Source organism: Arachis duranensis, unplaced genomic scaffold (assembly GCF_000817695.3).
Source record: "Arachis duranensis cultivar V14167 unplaced genomic scaffold, aradu.V14167.gnm2.J7QH unplaced_Scaffold_354584, whole genome shotgun sequence".
Taxonomy (NCBI): Eukaryota; Viridiplantae; Streptophyta; class Magnoliopsida; order Fabales; family Fabaceae; genus Arachis; species Arachis duranensis.
Genome location: NW_026264910.1, coordinates 724239 through 736075, shown reverse-complemented (window position 1 = coordinate 736075; position 11837 = coordinate 724239). Strand labels below are relative to the sequence as shown.

The 11837-nt window shown below is 39.5% G+C and overlaps 1 non-coding gene across 1 annotated transcript; it reads left to right on the top strand.

The window, feature by feature from the left end:
- The first annotated feature begins 213 nt into the window (after positions 1-213).
- LOC127744444 (small nucleolar RNA R71) lies at positions 214-321 on the top strand. The gene has a single exon (XR_008005433.1). It is a non-coding gene; the product is annotated as a small nucleolar RNA R71 (small nucleolar RNA).
- The last annotated feature ends 11516 nt before the right edge of the window (positions 322-11837 follow it).

The window sequence follows — 11837 nt, the reverse complement described above, 5'->3', positions numbered from 1 at the left end:
CAATGCATCCATGTCGTTCAGCTCCATTACTCCTCGAGTGTTACTTCTTTCAGAGGCATAGAAGCAGTCATTCTTAGCTACTGTTTCAATGACATCTATGGCTTCTTCAATGGTTTTCTTCTTGTTTAGAGAGCCCCCTGATGAATGATCTACAACCTTCTTTAACTCATAGGAAATACCTTCATAGAAAATGTGAATTTGAACCCATTCATTAAACATATCTGGTGGGCATCTTCTTGTTAAGTCCTTGAACCTCTCCCATGCCTCATAGAGAGTCTCACCATCTTATTGCCTGAAAGTCTGCACCTCAGCTCTTAGCCTATTAATTCTTTGAGGAGGGTAGAATCTTGCCAAAAATTTGTTCACCACATCTTCCCAATTTGTTAAGCTCTCCTTTGGGAAGGATTCAAGCCACTTGGATGCCTTGTTCCTGAGTGAAAAAGGGAACAAAAGCATCCTATAGACATCCGGGTAGACTCTATTATACTTCACAGTGTCATAAATTCTCAGGAAGGTGGTTAGATGTTGATTGGGGTCTTCTTGAGCACTTCCTCCAAATGATCAGTTGTTCTAAACAAGGGTGATTAGCTGGGGTTTTAGTTCAAAGTTGTTGGCATGTATGGTAGGCTTCTGGATGCTACTTCCACAGTTTCCTGGATTTGGATTGATGTAGGAGCCTAGAACTCTCCTTTCTTGCCCAGCATGATTTGCAGGGCCTTCTCTAGCATGGTTGTGAGTTTCTCCTTCATGATTGTTTTCCAAGTTCTCTTCCATGTTGGTTTCAAAGTACTCTTCCTCTTCCTTAGCACTAATAACTCCTTACCCTCTTGCTTCCCTCCTTAGTCTCCGGAGGGTCCTTTCAGGTTCTGAATCGAAGGAAGTTGAAGCTTCCCCTCTTCTCCCTGTCATACAACAAACAAAGCACACAGCAAGAGATGAAATGAAGAGATTATTCTTGTTAGAGTGATTGTTAGTGTGAGTGATGCAAATTATCAAATAGTTAGTAGGTTAGTGAGCAGAATTGTAGATAATAACAAAGAAAGAAATAAAAATAGAGAGAGTATAGGGGATGAGGAAGGAACTAAACAAACTGAAGATAATCAACTGAATAAAGTAAACAAACAAAGGAAAAATGCTTAATCTAGTGAACTTCCAACTTAATCATTGTTGATACAAAATCAATCCACGGCAATGGCGCCATAAATTTGATGCATGAAAACTTGTCTCTCAACAAATTCCCCTTCGGCAAGTATACTGAGTTGTCGTCAAGTAAAAACTCACAATAGAGTGAGGTCGAATCCCACAAGGATTGATTGGTCAAGCAACTTTAGTTGGAAGAGTATGCTAGTTGAACTAAATAGAATGTAGTTTGAGAATTGTAGAAAATTAAATGGCGGAAAAGTAAATTGCAGAAAATAGAGTGCAGAATCTTAAATGGGGATTTGGGGGAATGAGCATGGAAATAAATGGCAGAAAGTAAAGAGAATGGGTAAGATCATAAATGGGGAATTCATTGGGCTCAGGAGATGTTGTATTCTCTGGATCAAATTCATTTTCATCTCTTCCTCAATCAAAGCATCTATTGATCTCCTTGGCAATCTTAGGTAATTGGGTTCCAATTCCTTGGCAACACAATCTCTCTAAGCTTGAACGATTGCCCAATTCCTTGATTTAATTGCTCATGGGAAGAGATGAAGTGTGGTCACTGATTATACCACATGTATTTCTAAATCAAAGTGTTGGGAGGATTACATGTCACTATATCCGCCCAGACCCCAATTTGGTCCAACATGAGAAATCATTTCTAGCATGATCTCCTCATCCCTTTTCCAAGGCTCAAAGGAGATCCAATTATGGATAGTTTCTTTTCCAAGACAACTAACCAATTGAATTGAGATCGAAAGCTTTCTAGTAAATCAAAAGAGAAGAAAGAAGAAGAGAAATGAAAACTATAATTGATCCATCAAATTACAACAGAGCTCCCTAACCCAATGAAGGGGGTTTAGTTGTTCATAGCTCCAAAAATGAAAAATGGCGGAATAGAATACATACTTAGCTAAAAGAGCAGAAAAGTAAATATACAGAGGGTAGTTCTCCTAAGTCCAAGCTTCATTATAGTTCAAAACTACTCCTATATATACTACGTCTCTTGATCTTCTGTGAGTTCTTCAAGTATTGGATGTGGGCCTTAGATCTTTAGTTGAAGTAGTTACAATCTTTAGTGGGCTCAGCTTGCAGAGAAGTATGAATTAGGCATGGGCGTTAGTGAAGTTAACGTTAAGTGACATTGTGGGTTCGAGAATGTTAGTGGCAATTACATTTTTCACTAACATTCCAACCCCATATAGCCCATGTTAACTCTAACGTTAGTGGCACCAACGTGACCATTAACATAGCCTTGTAAACCTTCGCAAGCGTTATTGGGACTCACCTTTCCCAATAACGTTGCCTTATAAACCTTCGCAAGCATTATTGGGACTCACCTTTCCTAATAACGTTGCCTTGTGCCCTTCGTCCCTATGTTAGAGTTCACGTTAGTGTAACTAATGTGGTTATGCCTCACCTTCGAGAGCGTTAGTGACATTTACCTTTGTCACTAATGCTCCAAGTGCCCCTACTCTCCACGTTAGAGCTCACGTTAACTAAGTTAACGTGGCCACTAACGTGGTAGTGAATGCCATCTCCAACGTTAGTGACAAAGGTGAGTGTCACTAACGTTGGCTCATCAATCTTAGCTCCACGTTAATTTTCACGTTAGTGGTCTTAACGTGACCACTAACGTGGTCAATGCTAGTTTGATCCAACGTTAGTGACAAAGGTGAGTATCACTAACGTTGGCATTATTCCTGTCTTCCACGTTAGAGTTCACGTTAACTAAGTTAATGTGACTCTTAATGTGGCTTCTTGCCAAATCTTGGAATGTTAGTGGTGTTCACGTTTACCTTTCTTTTGTCTCCACGTTAACTACCACGTTAACCTAGTTAACGTGGCAATTAACATGGGCTTATGATGGCTTCGCAGGCATTATTGGTGATCACTTTTCTCATTAACATTGCAAGCTATTTACTATTCCACGTTAGTGGTCACGTTAACTATATTAATGTGAGTACTAACGTGGTTCTTCCTTGCTTCCTTTATCCTGAAATCAAGCAAATAAAGTGCATCAAAGCTCTAGCCAAAGTCATGAGATTATGCATCATCAATTTATCATTCAATTATAGCAAAAGTCCTCATGAAATCTTGTGAAATTCACAATAGTTGCTTGAATCAAGTTGTAAGTGTATTTTCATCCAAAACTTGCCTTATTCACTAAGAAAATGCATGAAACTAACCTAAAACAGTAAAGAAAAGGTCAGTGAAACTGGCCTAAATGCCTTGGCATCATATTTCTCCCCAATTGACCTGGTCTCGCTGCTCTTTCAACTGCTCCATACTTCCTTGGAGTTGTTGCATGTTCTCATTCATGTGGTCCCATTGTTGTTGTTGCTGTATGATGTTGTTGGCAATCATTTCCCCAACATCCCATTGTTCTCATTCATGTTCCCACATATTCCTTAGTTACCTCTGAAGTGTTGGATGTGGGAATTAGGAACCTTCTCACAAAGTCTAGCCACCCTCTAGCGTGGGGGCTCAGATCTCTTCTCATTAGCTGGTTGGGTCTCCCATCCTTATTATTGGTCCATTTTACATTCAGCACACAAATCTCATTGAGGATTTCATCAAATCCTGGGTCCTGTTGCTTTATCCTCTCGTCATAGCTCTGGGTGGAGCTTGTTTGATTTACCATCAACATCCTATTTATGTTGGAGGGGCTGTAATCAATGGTCTTCCCCCTAACATAGCTCAAATAGCCATAAGGTTGCCCAGGTTGGGGCACTGCATTGGCGTAGAATTCTCTAACCAAGCTTTCTACCACCTTTCTTTGTGGGTTGCACAAGAGTGCCCATCCTCTGCTTTCGATTTCCCGGTTGATCTCGGGGTACTCATTTCTACCAAGTTGGAAGCCAACCTCTAAAATGATTTTCCTCTCACTCACCCAACCATAAAATTGATTTTGGTTGAATGATGAGAGGAACTTGTACTCATTGAAGCTTGAACTTGAAGATCCAGAAGTTGGTTCCTTGGTCTTTCTCTTTTTTGATGATGAGGCTCTTGGTGGTGCAATTGGGTGATAAAAGAAGGGTTAAAGATCTTGGGAGAAGGGGTATAGAACAGGGAGTAAAGCAAAGGTTTGCTCTACAACACCAAACATAGGACTTGATTATCCCTAATCAAGTAGAAGAAAAAAAAAGAAAGAGAGAAGAGGGTTCCTTTATGGGTGCACTTTTGGGTGGGTTGAAGTATGAAGAGTGGTGGGGAGTGTTTGGCTTTTATAGTGGTGAGAAGTGTTGGCTTGAAGGAAGGGTTGTGGTGGGATTTAAAAGCAATTTATTATTTTTTTCACTTAGGAAGTGGCGCCCAGTGTGGGAAGAGATGCCAACACACTTTTCTTTTGATTCTCTGCATGTGTTGAGTTCAAAAGTGCAAGTACACTTTGACTCCTTCCTTGGTGAGCCATCAATCATGTGGGCCCCATCCTCTCTCCTGAAAGTGAAAACCAAAACCCCCCTAAGTGAAAAGAACCTCTTTATATTCCATAACATATAATTTAATTGCATTTGATGAGTGTCCTTTTGGACACCAAACTTAATTCCCTTGCATCTAATAAATTGGGTATCTCATTTGATATTTAATGTGTTCATAAAGGTGAAATAAACTCATTTCTTCCACATTGTTTAACTCCTTCTGAACACATTAAAGTGACCTTTCATGCATGACCAATTTACTTAATGCATTCAGATTAAAAACATGTTGGGCTTACTATGTAGGCATCATATGGTGGTGGCCTGAAGAGAGGATTTTTGCATGGTCTAGAATTCAGAATAAATTTCCGTTGCAAGTATAGCTTCTAAACCAACAAAAGTCCTTTCTTACAAACGTTTTGGTTGTCACAAGTAACAAACCCCTAAATAAATTGATAACCGAAGTATTTAAACCTCGGGTCATCTTTTCAAGGAATTGCAGGGAGGTATGTTCTTATTATTTGTTATGAAGATTGTAAATCGGGGTTTTTAAAGATGATGAAAAAGTAATTCAAATGGCAGGTAAAATAAATAAATAATTGTAAAATAAACTTTTGGCAAGGTATGAGAAATTTGAAGTCCTATCCTAGTTATCCTTATCAATGATGATGAAAATTGAATCTTAATTCCACTTAGTTAACGTTTGCTAGTGCAAGGGAAGGTCAAGTGACTAATTAAGTTGATCTTCAAATCCTAGTTAATTCCTTCGAAAAGATTGGGATTATAGAAGTTCAAGCTAATTAGTAAAGATAGCGGTTATCGATCACGTTGAGTCTAATAACTCCTGAGTTACTGATTTCTTAACCAAGACCAAAAGGAGAAAAATCTAAATTATTTATATAAATCAAAGACAGCAATCATAAATCTGAAATACCTCAATTACATTAATAAAAGCAGTCAAATCTAACATGGAGAAGTTCATAAGCCAAATAGGCAACATATGTAATACAAGCATCAAAATATCTGAAAGTAAAAGAGAGATCACAAGTAAAAGGAATATTGAACCTGTGATGAAGAAGAAAAATTGGGAGGTGAAATAATAAAAATTCCTAATTTCTAAAAATCCTAATCCTAATACCTAAGAGAGAGGAGAGAACCTCCCTCACTAAAAACTAGATCTAAAATTACAAATTATGAGATCCCTCATGAATGAATGGATTTCTCCACTTATAATCCTTCAATCTATGTTTTATGGGCTTGGATCTGGGCCAAAAAGGGCCCAGAAATTGCTGAGAACGAGATCTGTAATTTTTGGTGCATGGCCTCTGTCACGCGTCCACATGGGTCACGCGGTCGCGTCAATTGGAGTTTTCCTTGTCACGCGGTCACTTCAGTTCAGCGTCCGCATCATATGCGCTTCCCTTATGGCGCGCAGTTGCGTCAATCATGCGGTTGCGTCACTGCCATTTCGTGCTGGCATTTGGCCGCATCGTCCATGCGATCGCGTCGATCCCTTTTTGTGCGAACCACGCGTCCGTGTCGTCCATGCGGACGCGTCACTGTCCGTTTCTTCAAAAACTCCATTTTATGCTTTCCTTCCATTTTTGTATGTCTCCTTTCCATCCTTTAAATCATTCCTGGCTTGGAAGATCTGAAAATACTTAACACACAAGTCACGGCATCGAACGGCAATAAAAGGTAATTAAAATTAATATTTTTAAAGCCTAGGAAACATGTTTTTCACATACATCACATAATAAGAAGGGAAAGTAAAGCATTTTCACATGTATAAGTGGGTGAAGGATTGAATAAATCACTTAAATTCAGCACAAAATATGTCATAAAATATGGGTTTATCAACCTCCCCACACTTAAAACAATAGCATGTCCTCATGTTAAATCCAAGAGAAAAGAGTGAAGGTGAAATAGTGGAATCTCATGCAATGCAATCTATTCTAAATGCATCTACCTAAATGAGTCATGCAAATCTAGTTATTATTCACTTGTATATAAACCTTACATGTAGTTAAATTAAGTCACATTCTCAAGGGATCATATATGCATAGCCAACCTTAGATAATGTTAAAGTACTTTTACAATTTAGATGGACAAAAAATATTTTTCAAACTTGCAAGACAATTTATAATAGAGGTAGAGATATATGGTGATGAGCTATTGAACCCTCACTGGATTTTGTGTTTATTCTCTAGTCACTCAGTGTTTGTTGGGTTAATCACTCTAATCTTCTTTTTATTCTTACTTTCTATAACTTTGTTCTTCATCTAACCAATCAACAATTATAGAATATAGGCATACAAAAAATCATGAGGTCTTTAATTAAGGTTGTAATGGGGCCAAGGTAAAGGTAAGGGTATATGTATAAGGCTAAGTGAGCTAATTAAGTGAATCATTGATTAGTCTAAGATTTCACCTAACATACATATTTTGTAAAGCAAAGCTTTTTTACCTATTTTCCCATATTTTCCCACTTTATGTTGCAAACTCATGTATTAAAATTTAACATTGCCCCATGTGCATTAACTCTTTTTATTTTGTATCTGGGGAATTTGTGCCCCCTTATTGAAAATAAAAACCTTTTTTTTAATGCACATGGTAATTTTAATTATTTTGATTTCACATGAGCATGCTTCCCAAATTTTTTTCATAACTTATTCAATTTATCTTCCTACTTTTTCTATCATTTCATATTCCCATAAAATTTCCCACACTTGAATTATACACAATATCTATCTTAAGCTAATGTTTTTCTGCATAAGGCTAGTAATGTGCTTATAAAACAAGAGGGGATTTAAAGGCTCAAGGGGGCTAACAAGGTTGATGTAGGAGGTAGGCTAATTTGGGAATGGTGAGCTAGAATCAAACAATGGCCTCAATCACTTTCTTGGTATGTATCTATATTCTATAATCGGACATATAGATTAAAACAAAGTAAAGAACACCAGAATAAATAAGAAGGGCAGAACACGCAGGAATAAAATATTATGGTTTAAATGTAACCATGCAATTAAGCTCAAAACTCACAGGCTGTGTGTTCTCAAGCTCATAAATCATATATCAGTTATGTATGTCATGCAAGTAGAAATTAAGAGTTTCCATTATTCTCAATGTAAAATATATTGGATGGCTTTAAAGTTTTAGTGTTCCTCCTTGATAAAATGTTGTTAACTAACTAACATGTAATGCTATATATACAAGGTGTGTGGATTGATTCTGTTAAAGTATCTAGCTTACTTCCTTTTTCATTTTCAATCAAATCAACTATCATATGCTAAAAAGGGTCAATTATACTAATTAATCCACTTAAAATATAACTAGTAAACTAAGGTGCAAATCAAGCTAAAATATCCAAGATGTATATACAGCCCAAAGTGCGTAATGCAAAAATATAGTCAAAAGCAAAAGAGAGAAAAATGTGCAAAAATATAGAAAATAGCTAAAATAAGAAGAGAGTCTGTAGCAGTTCACCAAAATGAATAGATGCCAGAGATGGCGACCTCCCCACACTTAAATAATAGCATTGTCCTCGATGCTCACTCAAGCAGGGTGTGATAAAGTGTCATCTCCGGAAGGATGGGCTGCTGGTGTCTCGGTGGTGGTCTGAGGATCTGTAGACTGAATGAGGGTATGAGGATCTGTCTGCTGCAGAGGAGGGTCTGACTGGATAGAAATCTCAAGATCTGTGGCCTGTATCTGGTGTGGTGCCTCAGTGTGTGGCGCAGCCTGCTCTAGTCCTCTTTGCTCAGCCTGAGTGGGTGCCTGCTTCTCATGATCGTATGCCTCTGCCTCAGATGTATCAGAAGGGGTGTCAGGCTCGGAGGGGATGTCGCCGCCAGACCGGATCATCAACTTGAGGTGCTCATAGCGTCGCTTGTTGCGACGCTCCATACGGTCCAAGTGGGCGAACAGTCGATGCACCAAATGGTAAATAGGCTCATGGGCAGTTGGAGGTGCAGTGGGTGGGGCAGGTGCAGCAGTGGAAGAAGAGGGGGCAGCGGAAGGTGTGGCTGTCTCATCGGAAGTAGTAGGGAAGTCAGGTCTGTAGCCCAAGGCCAGAAAGTTCCTGCTGTGAGGAATGATCTTCCTGCACTCTGCAGTAGGTGGCCTCTCATCAGCGTCCTCCCAAGGCACGTCAGCCTGACGGCTTAGTTGGGTAACCAGATAAGGGAAGGGGAGGGTGCCTCTGATATGTACCCTAGCCATATAGTGCCGGATGAATCGCGGAAGGTATAGGTCCTTACCCTCCATCACACACCAGAGGAGGGTGATCATGGCAGCAGGTAACTCTGTCTCATGAGTGCTTGGCATAATAAAATTACTCAAGATCTGATGGCAAAGTCGAGCCTCATCATTCAAGTATTTCCGCTTGATTCCTTTAGGCATGGTGGTGTTTGTACCCATGACCCATGGGACAGTAGGGTCAAGGGCTATCCTCTCCTTGACAGCATCCTAGTCAAATCTCAGAAAGCGCATGTCTTTCTCAGCCTTTTGGTAACCGTCAGGCTGATCAGACTTAGGTGGAAGGTGCAGAATATCCTCAATGACCTCTTCAGTGACCAGTATCTATTTCCCTCTGAGGTGCACGGCATCCAGGGAAGTCTTGAAGTAATTGCAGTAAAACTCTCTTACCCAGGAAGGATTTACCTGCTGTAGTTCTTCTGGAAATTTCAAAGTCCTCTCCAAGTACAGATTTCTAGAGGTAGCAAACATAGGAAACTTTAGCTCTCGTTACCGGTTTGTAAACTTAATTGGATCATTGGCAGGGAGGAGCTGGTCAGCCTTCTCCTGCGCGGTAAAGTGCTTGTCCTGCCAGGATTCATCATGCAGAAGTTCCAGGAGAGACATAAAGGATTCACCTCTTTTTTGTTTGCCAGTGGTTGCGTTTCCTTTTCCCTTTTTCTGAGGGTTAGACATTCTGAAAAAAATAAATAGGAATCTGAGATAGAATAAGAGCAGAAAAACAAGTAGGCAACTAACAGGATAGGATTGATGATGATTCAAAAAGATATAGAAGGAGTAAAAAGCAAAATTAAATCATCAATAATCCAATTGATTAATCAGGAATTCAAAAGTAATAAGAATGCTGGCCCGTGCATTATTCAAGAATTAATTTGGTATTCGTGGAGCAATGCAAAAATGATAATTGCAAAAACCAATACTTGAATGTAAGAGGGAAAAGTAATTTGCAGAAAATTGGGCAACATTCCGGCTAAAATTTGGACATTCCCGGAAAATAGATATCAAGAAATAGTTCATATGAATTGAAATAAGGCTGCACAAATAGCAAGAACAAGAAAGAGCAGCATATGAACAGGATCAACATCATAGCCAGAATAAATTGCAAAAGAGATAAACAGATAACAAGAATGGTGCAATTATCGGGCCTAAATCCACTATCCAGATCCTAGCTACCTAACCACCAAGAATCCACTACAAACATGCATCTCTATCTAGCCTATTCGGAACAAAAATTGAAAAATGAACTTAAAGAGTCGCAAGGATGAATCGCCATATGGCAGAACCTGGTGCGCAAAGAGCAAGGGATAGGATAGAGGAAATGTAGTGGCGATGTGGCGGAACCGGGAGGGAGGCACGGTTGCACTGGGTGAACGGTGGTGCGGATCTGGTCGTCGGAAGTGGTTGGGGGTGGCTGGCAGAGGGCGGCGAGATTGGTGGGGATTGATGAGAGGGGGCGGTTCAGGGTAGTGGTCGGCGGAGGGGGCAGTGCCGGTCGAAAGTGGGCTGCGGTGGTGGAATGGTGGCGGAAGAGACACAGAGAGAGAGAGGGGAGAGGATTGAAGGATTAAATAAATCACTTAAATTCAGCACAAAATATGTCATAAAATATGGGTTTATCATGGCCACACCAAACTTAATCTCTGGGCTTACTCTCAAAATCAATTTCATTCAAATGGTTGTAACCCTAGATTAAGTGGGTTGGTGGTCATTCCAAACTTAGCTTTTTAGCTAGTTCCCAGCCCAATCACTCATCATGAATAAGTGTGTTCATCAATTTGCATATTTCAAAAAGAAAACAAAGAAAGGAAAACAAATTGAAGAATCGCCAACTATCAAACATTTGAGCTAATTTATTACCTACAATCTACTTTAAGAAAGCAAGGGAAATAAAAGCATCAGACTAAAACTTAAACTAATCAAATTGGTAATTTTAAAGCTACTCCTAGAAAGCAAGAAATCAAAAGGATATAGGATGTTGGGGGTGCCTCCCAACCAGTGCTTATTTAATGTCATTAGCTTGACATTCCTCTATCTTTAGTTGAGGTTGTAGCTCACTCTCTGCTCCTCCATAGAGTCTCCCAAGTAATGTTTGAGTCTATTGCCATTTACAGTGAAAGTTCTCTGAGTTTTGTCCTCCATGAGCTCTAGATGACCATAGGGGGATACTTTAAGGATGGTAAAAGGTCCTGACTATCGAGACTTAAGCTTCCCTGGGAAGAACTTGAGTCTTGAGTTGTATAGTAGAACCTTTTGACCTTCTACAAACTCTCTTCTTGCTATCTTTTGATCATGCCACCTCTTAGCCTTTTCCTTGTAGATTTTGGCATTCTCATATGCTTGAGCTCTGAGTTCCTCTAATTCTTGCAGTTGCAAGATCCTTTTCTCCCCAGCAGCAATACTATCAAAGTTTAGTAGCATGAGTGCCTAGAAGGCTTTGTGTTCAAGCTCAAGGGGTAGGTGACATGCCTTCCCAAACACCAGCAGATAAGGCGTCATCCCTATTGGTGTTTTGAAAGCTATTCTATACGCCCAAAGAGCATTGTCCAGCCTCTTTGACTAGTCCTTTTTTGAAGCTCCCACAGTTTTCTCTAGGATCTGCTTTAACTCTCTATTGGATACCTTTGTGATGAGCGGATAATTTATACGCTTTTTGGCATTGTTTTTAGTATGTTTTTAGTATGGTCTAGTTAGTTTTTAGTATATTTTTATTAGTTTTTAGTTAAAATTCACTTTTCTGGACTTTACTATGAGTTTGTGTGTTTTTCTGTGATTTCAGGTATTTTCTGGCTGAAATTGAGGGACCTGAGCAAAAATCTGATTCAGAGACTAAAAAGGACTGCAGATGCTGTTGGATTCTGACCTCCCTGCACTCGAAGTGGATTTTATGGAGCTACAGAAGCCCAATTAGCGCGCTCTCAACGTCATTGGAAAGTAGACATCCTGGGCTTTCCATCAATATATGATAGTCCATACTTTGCTCAAGATTTGATGGCCCAAACTGGCGTTCAAAGTCACCCT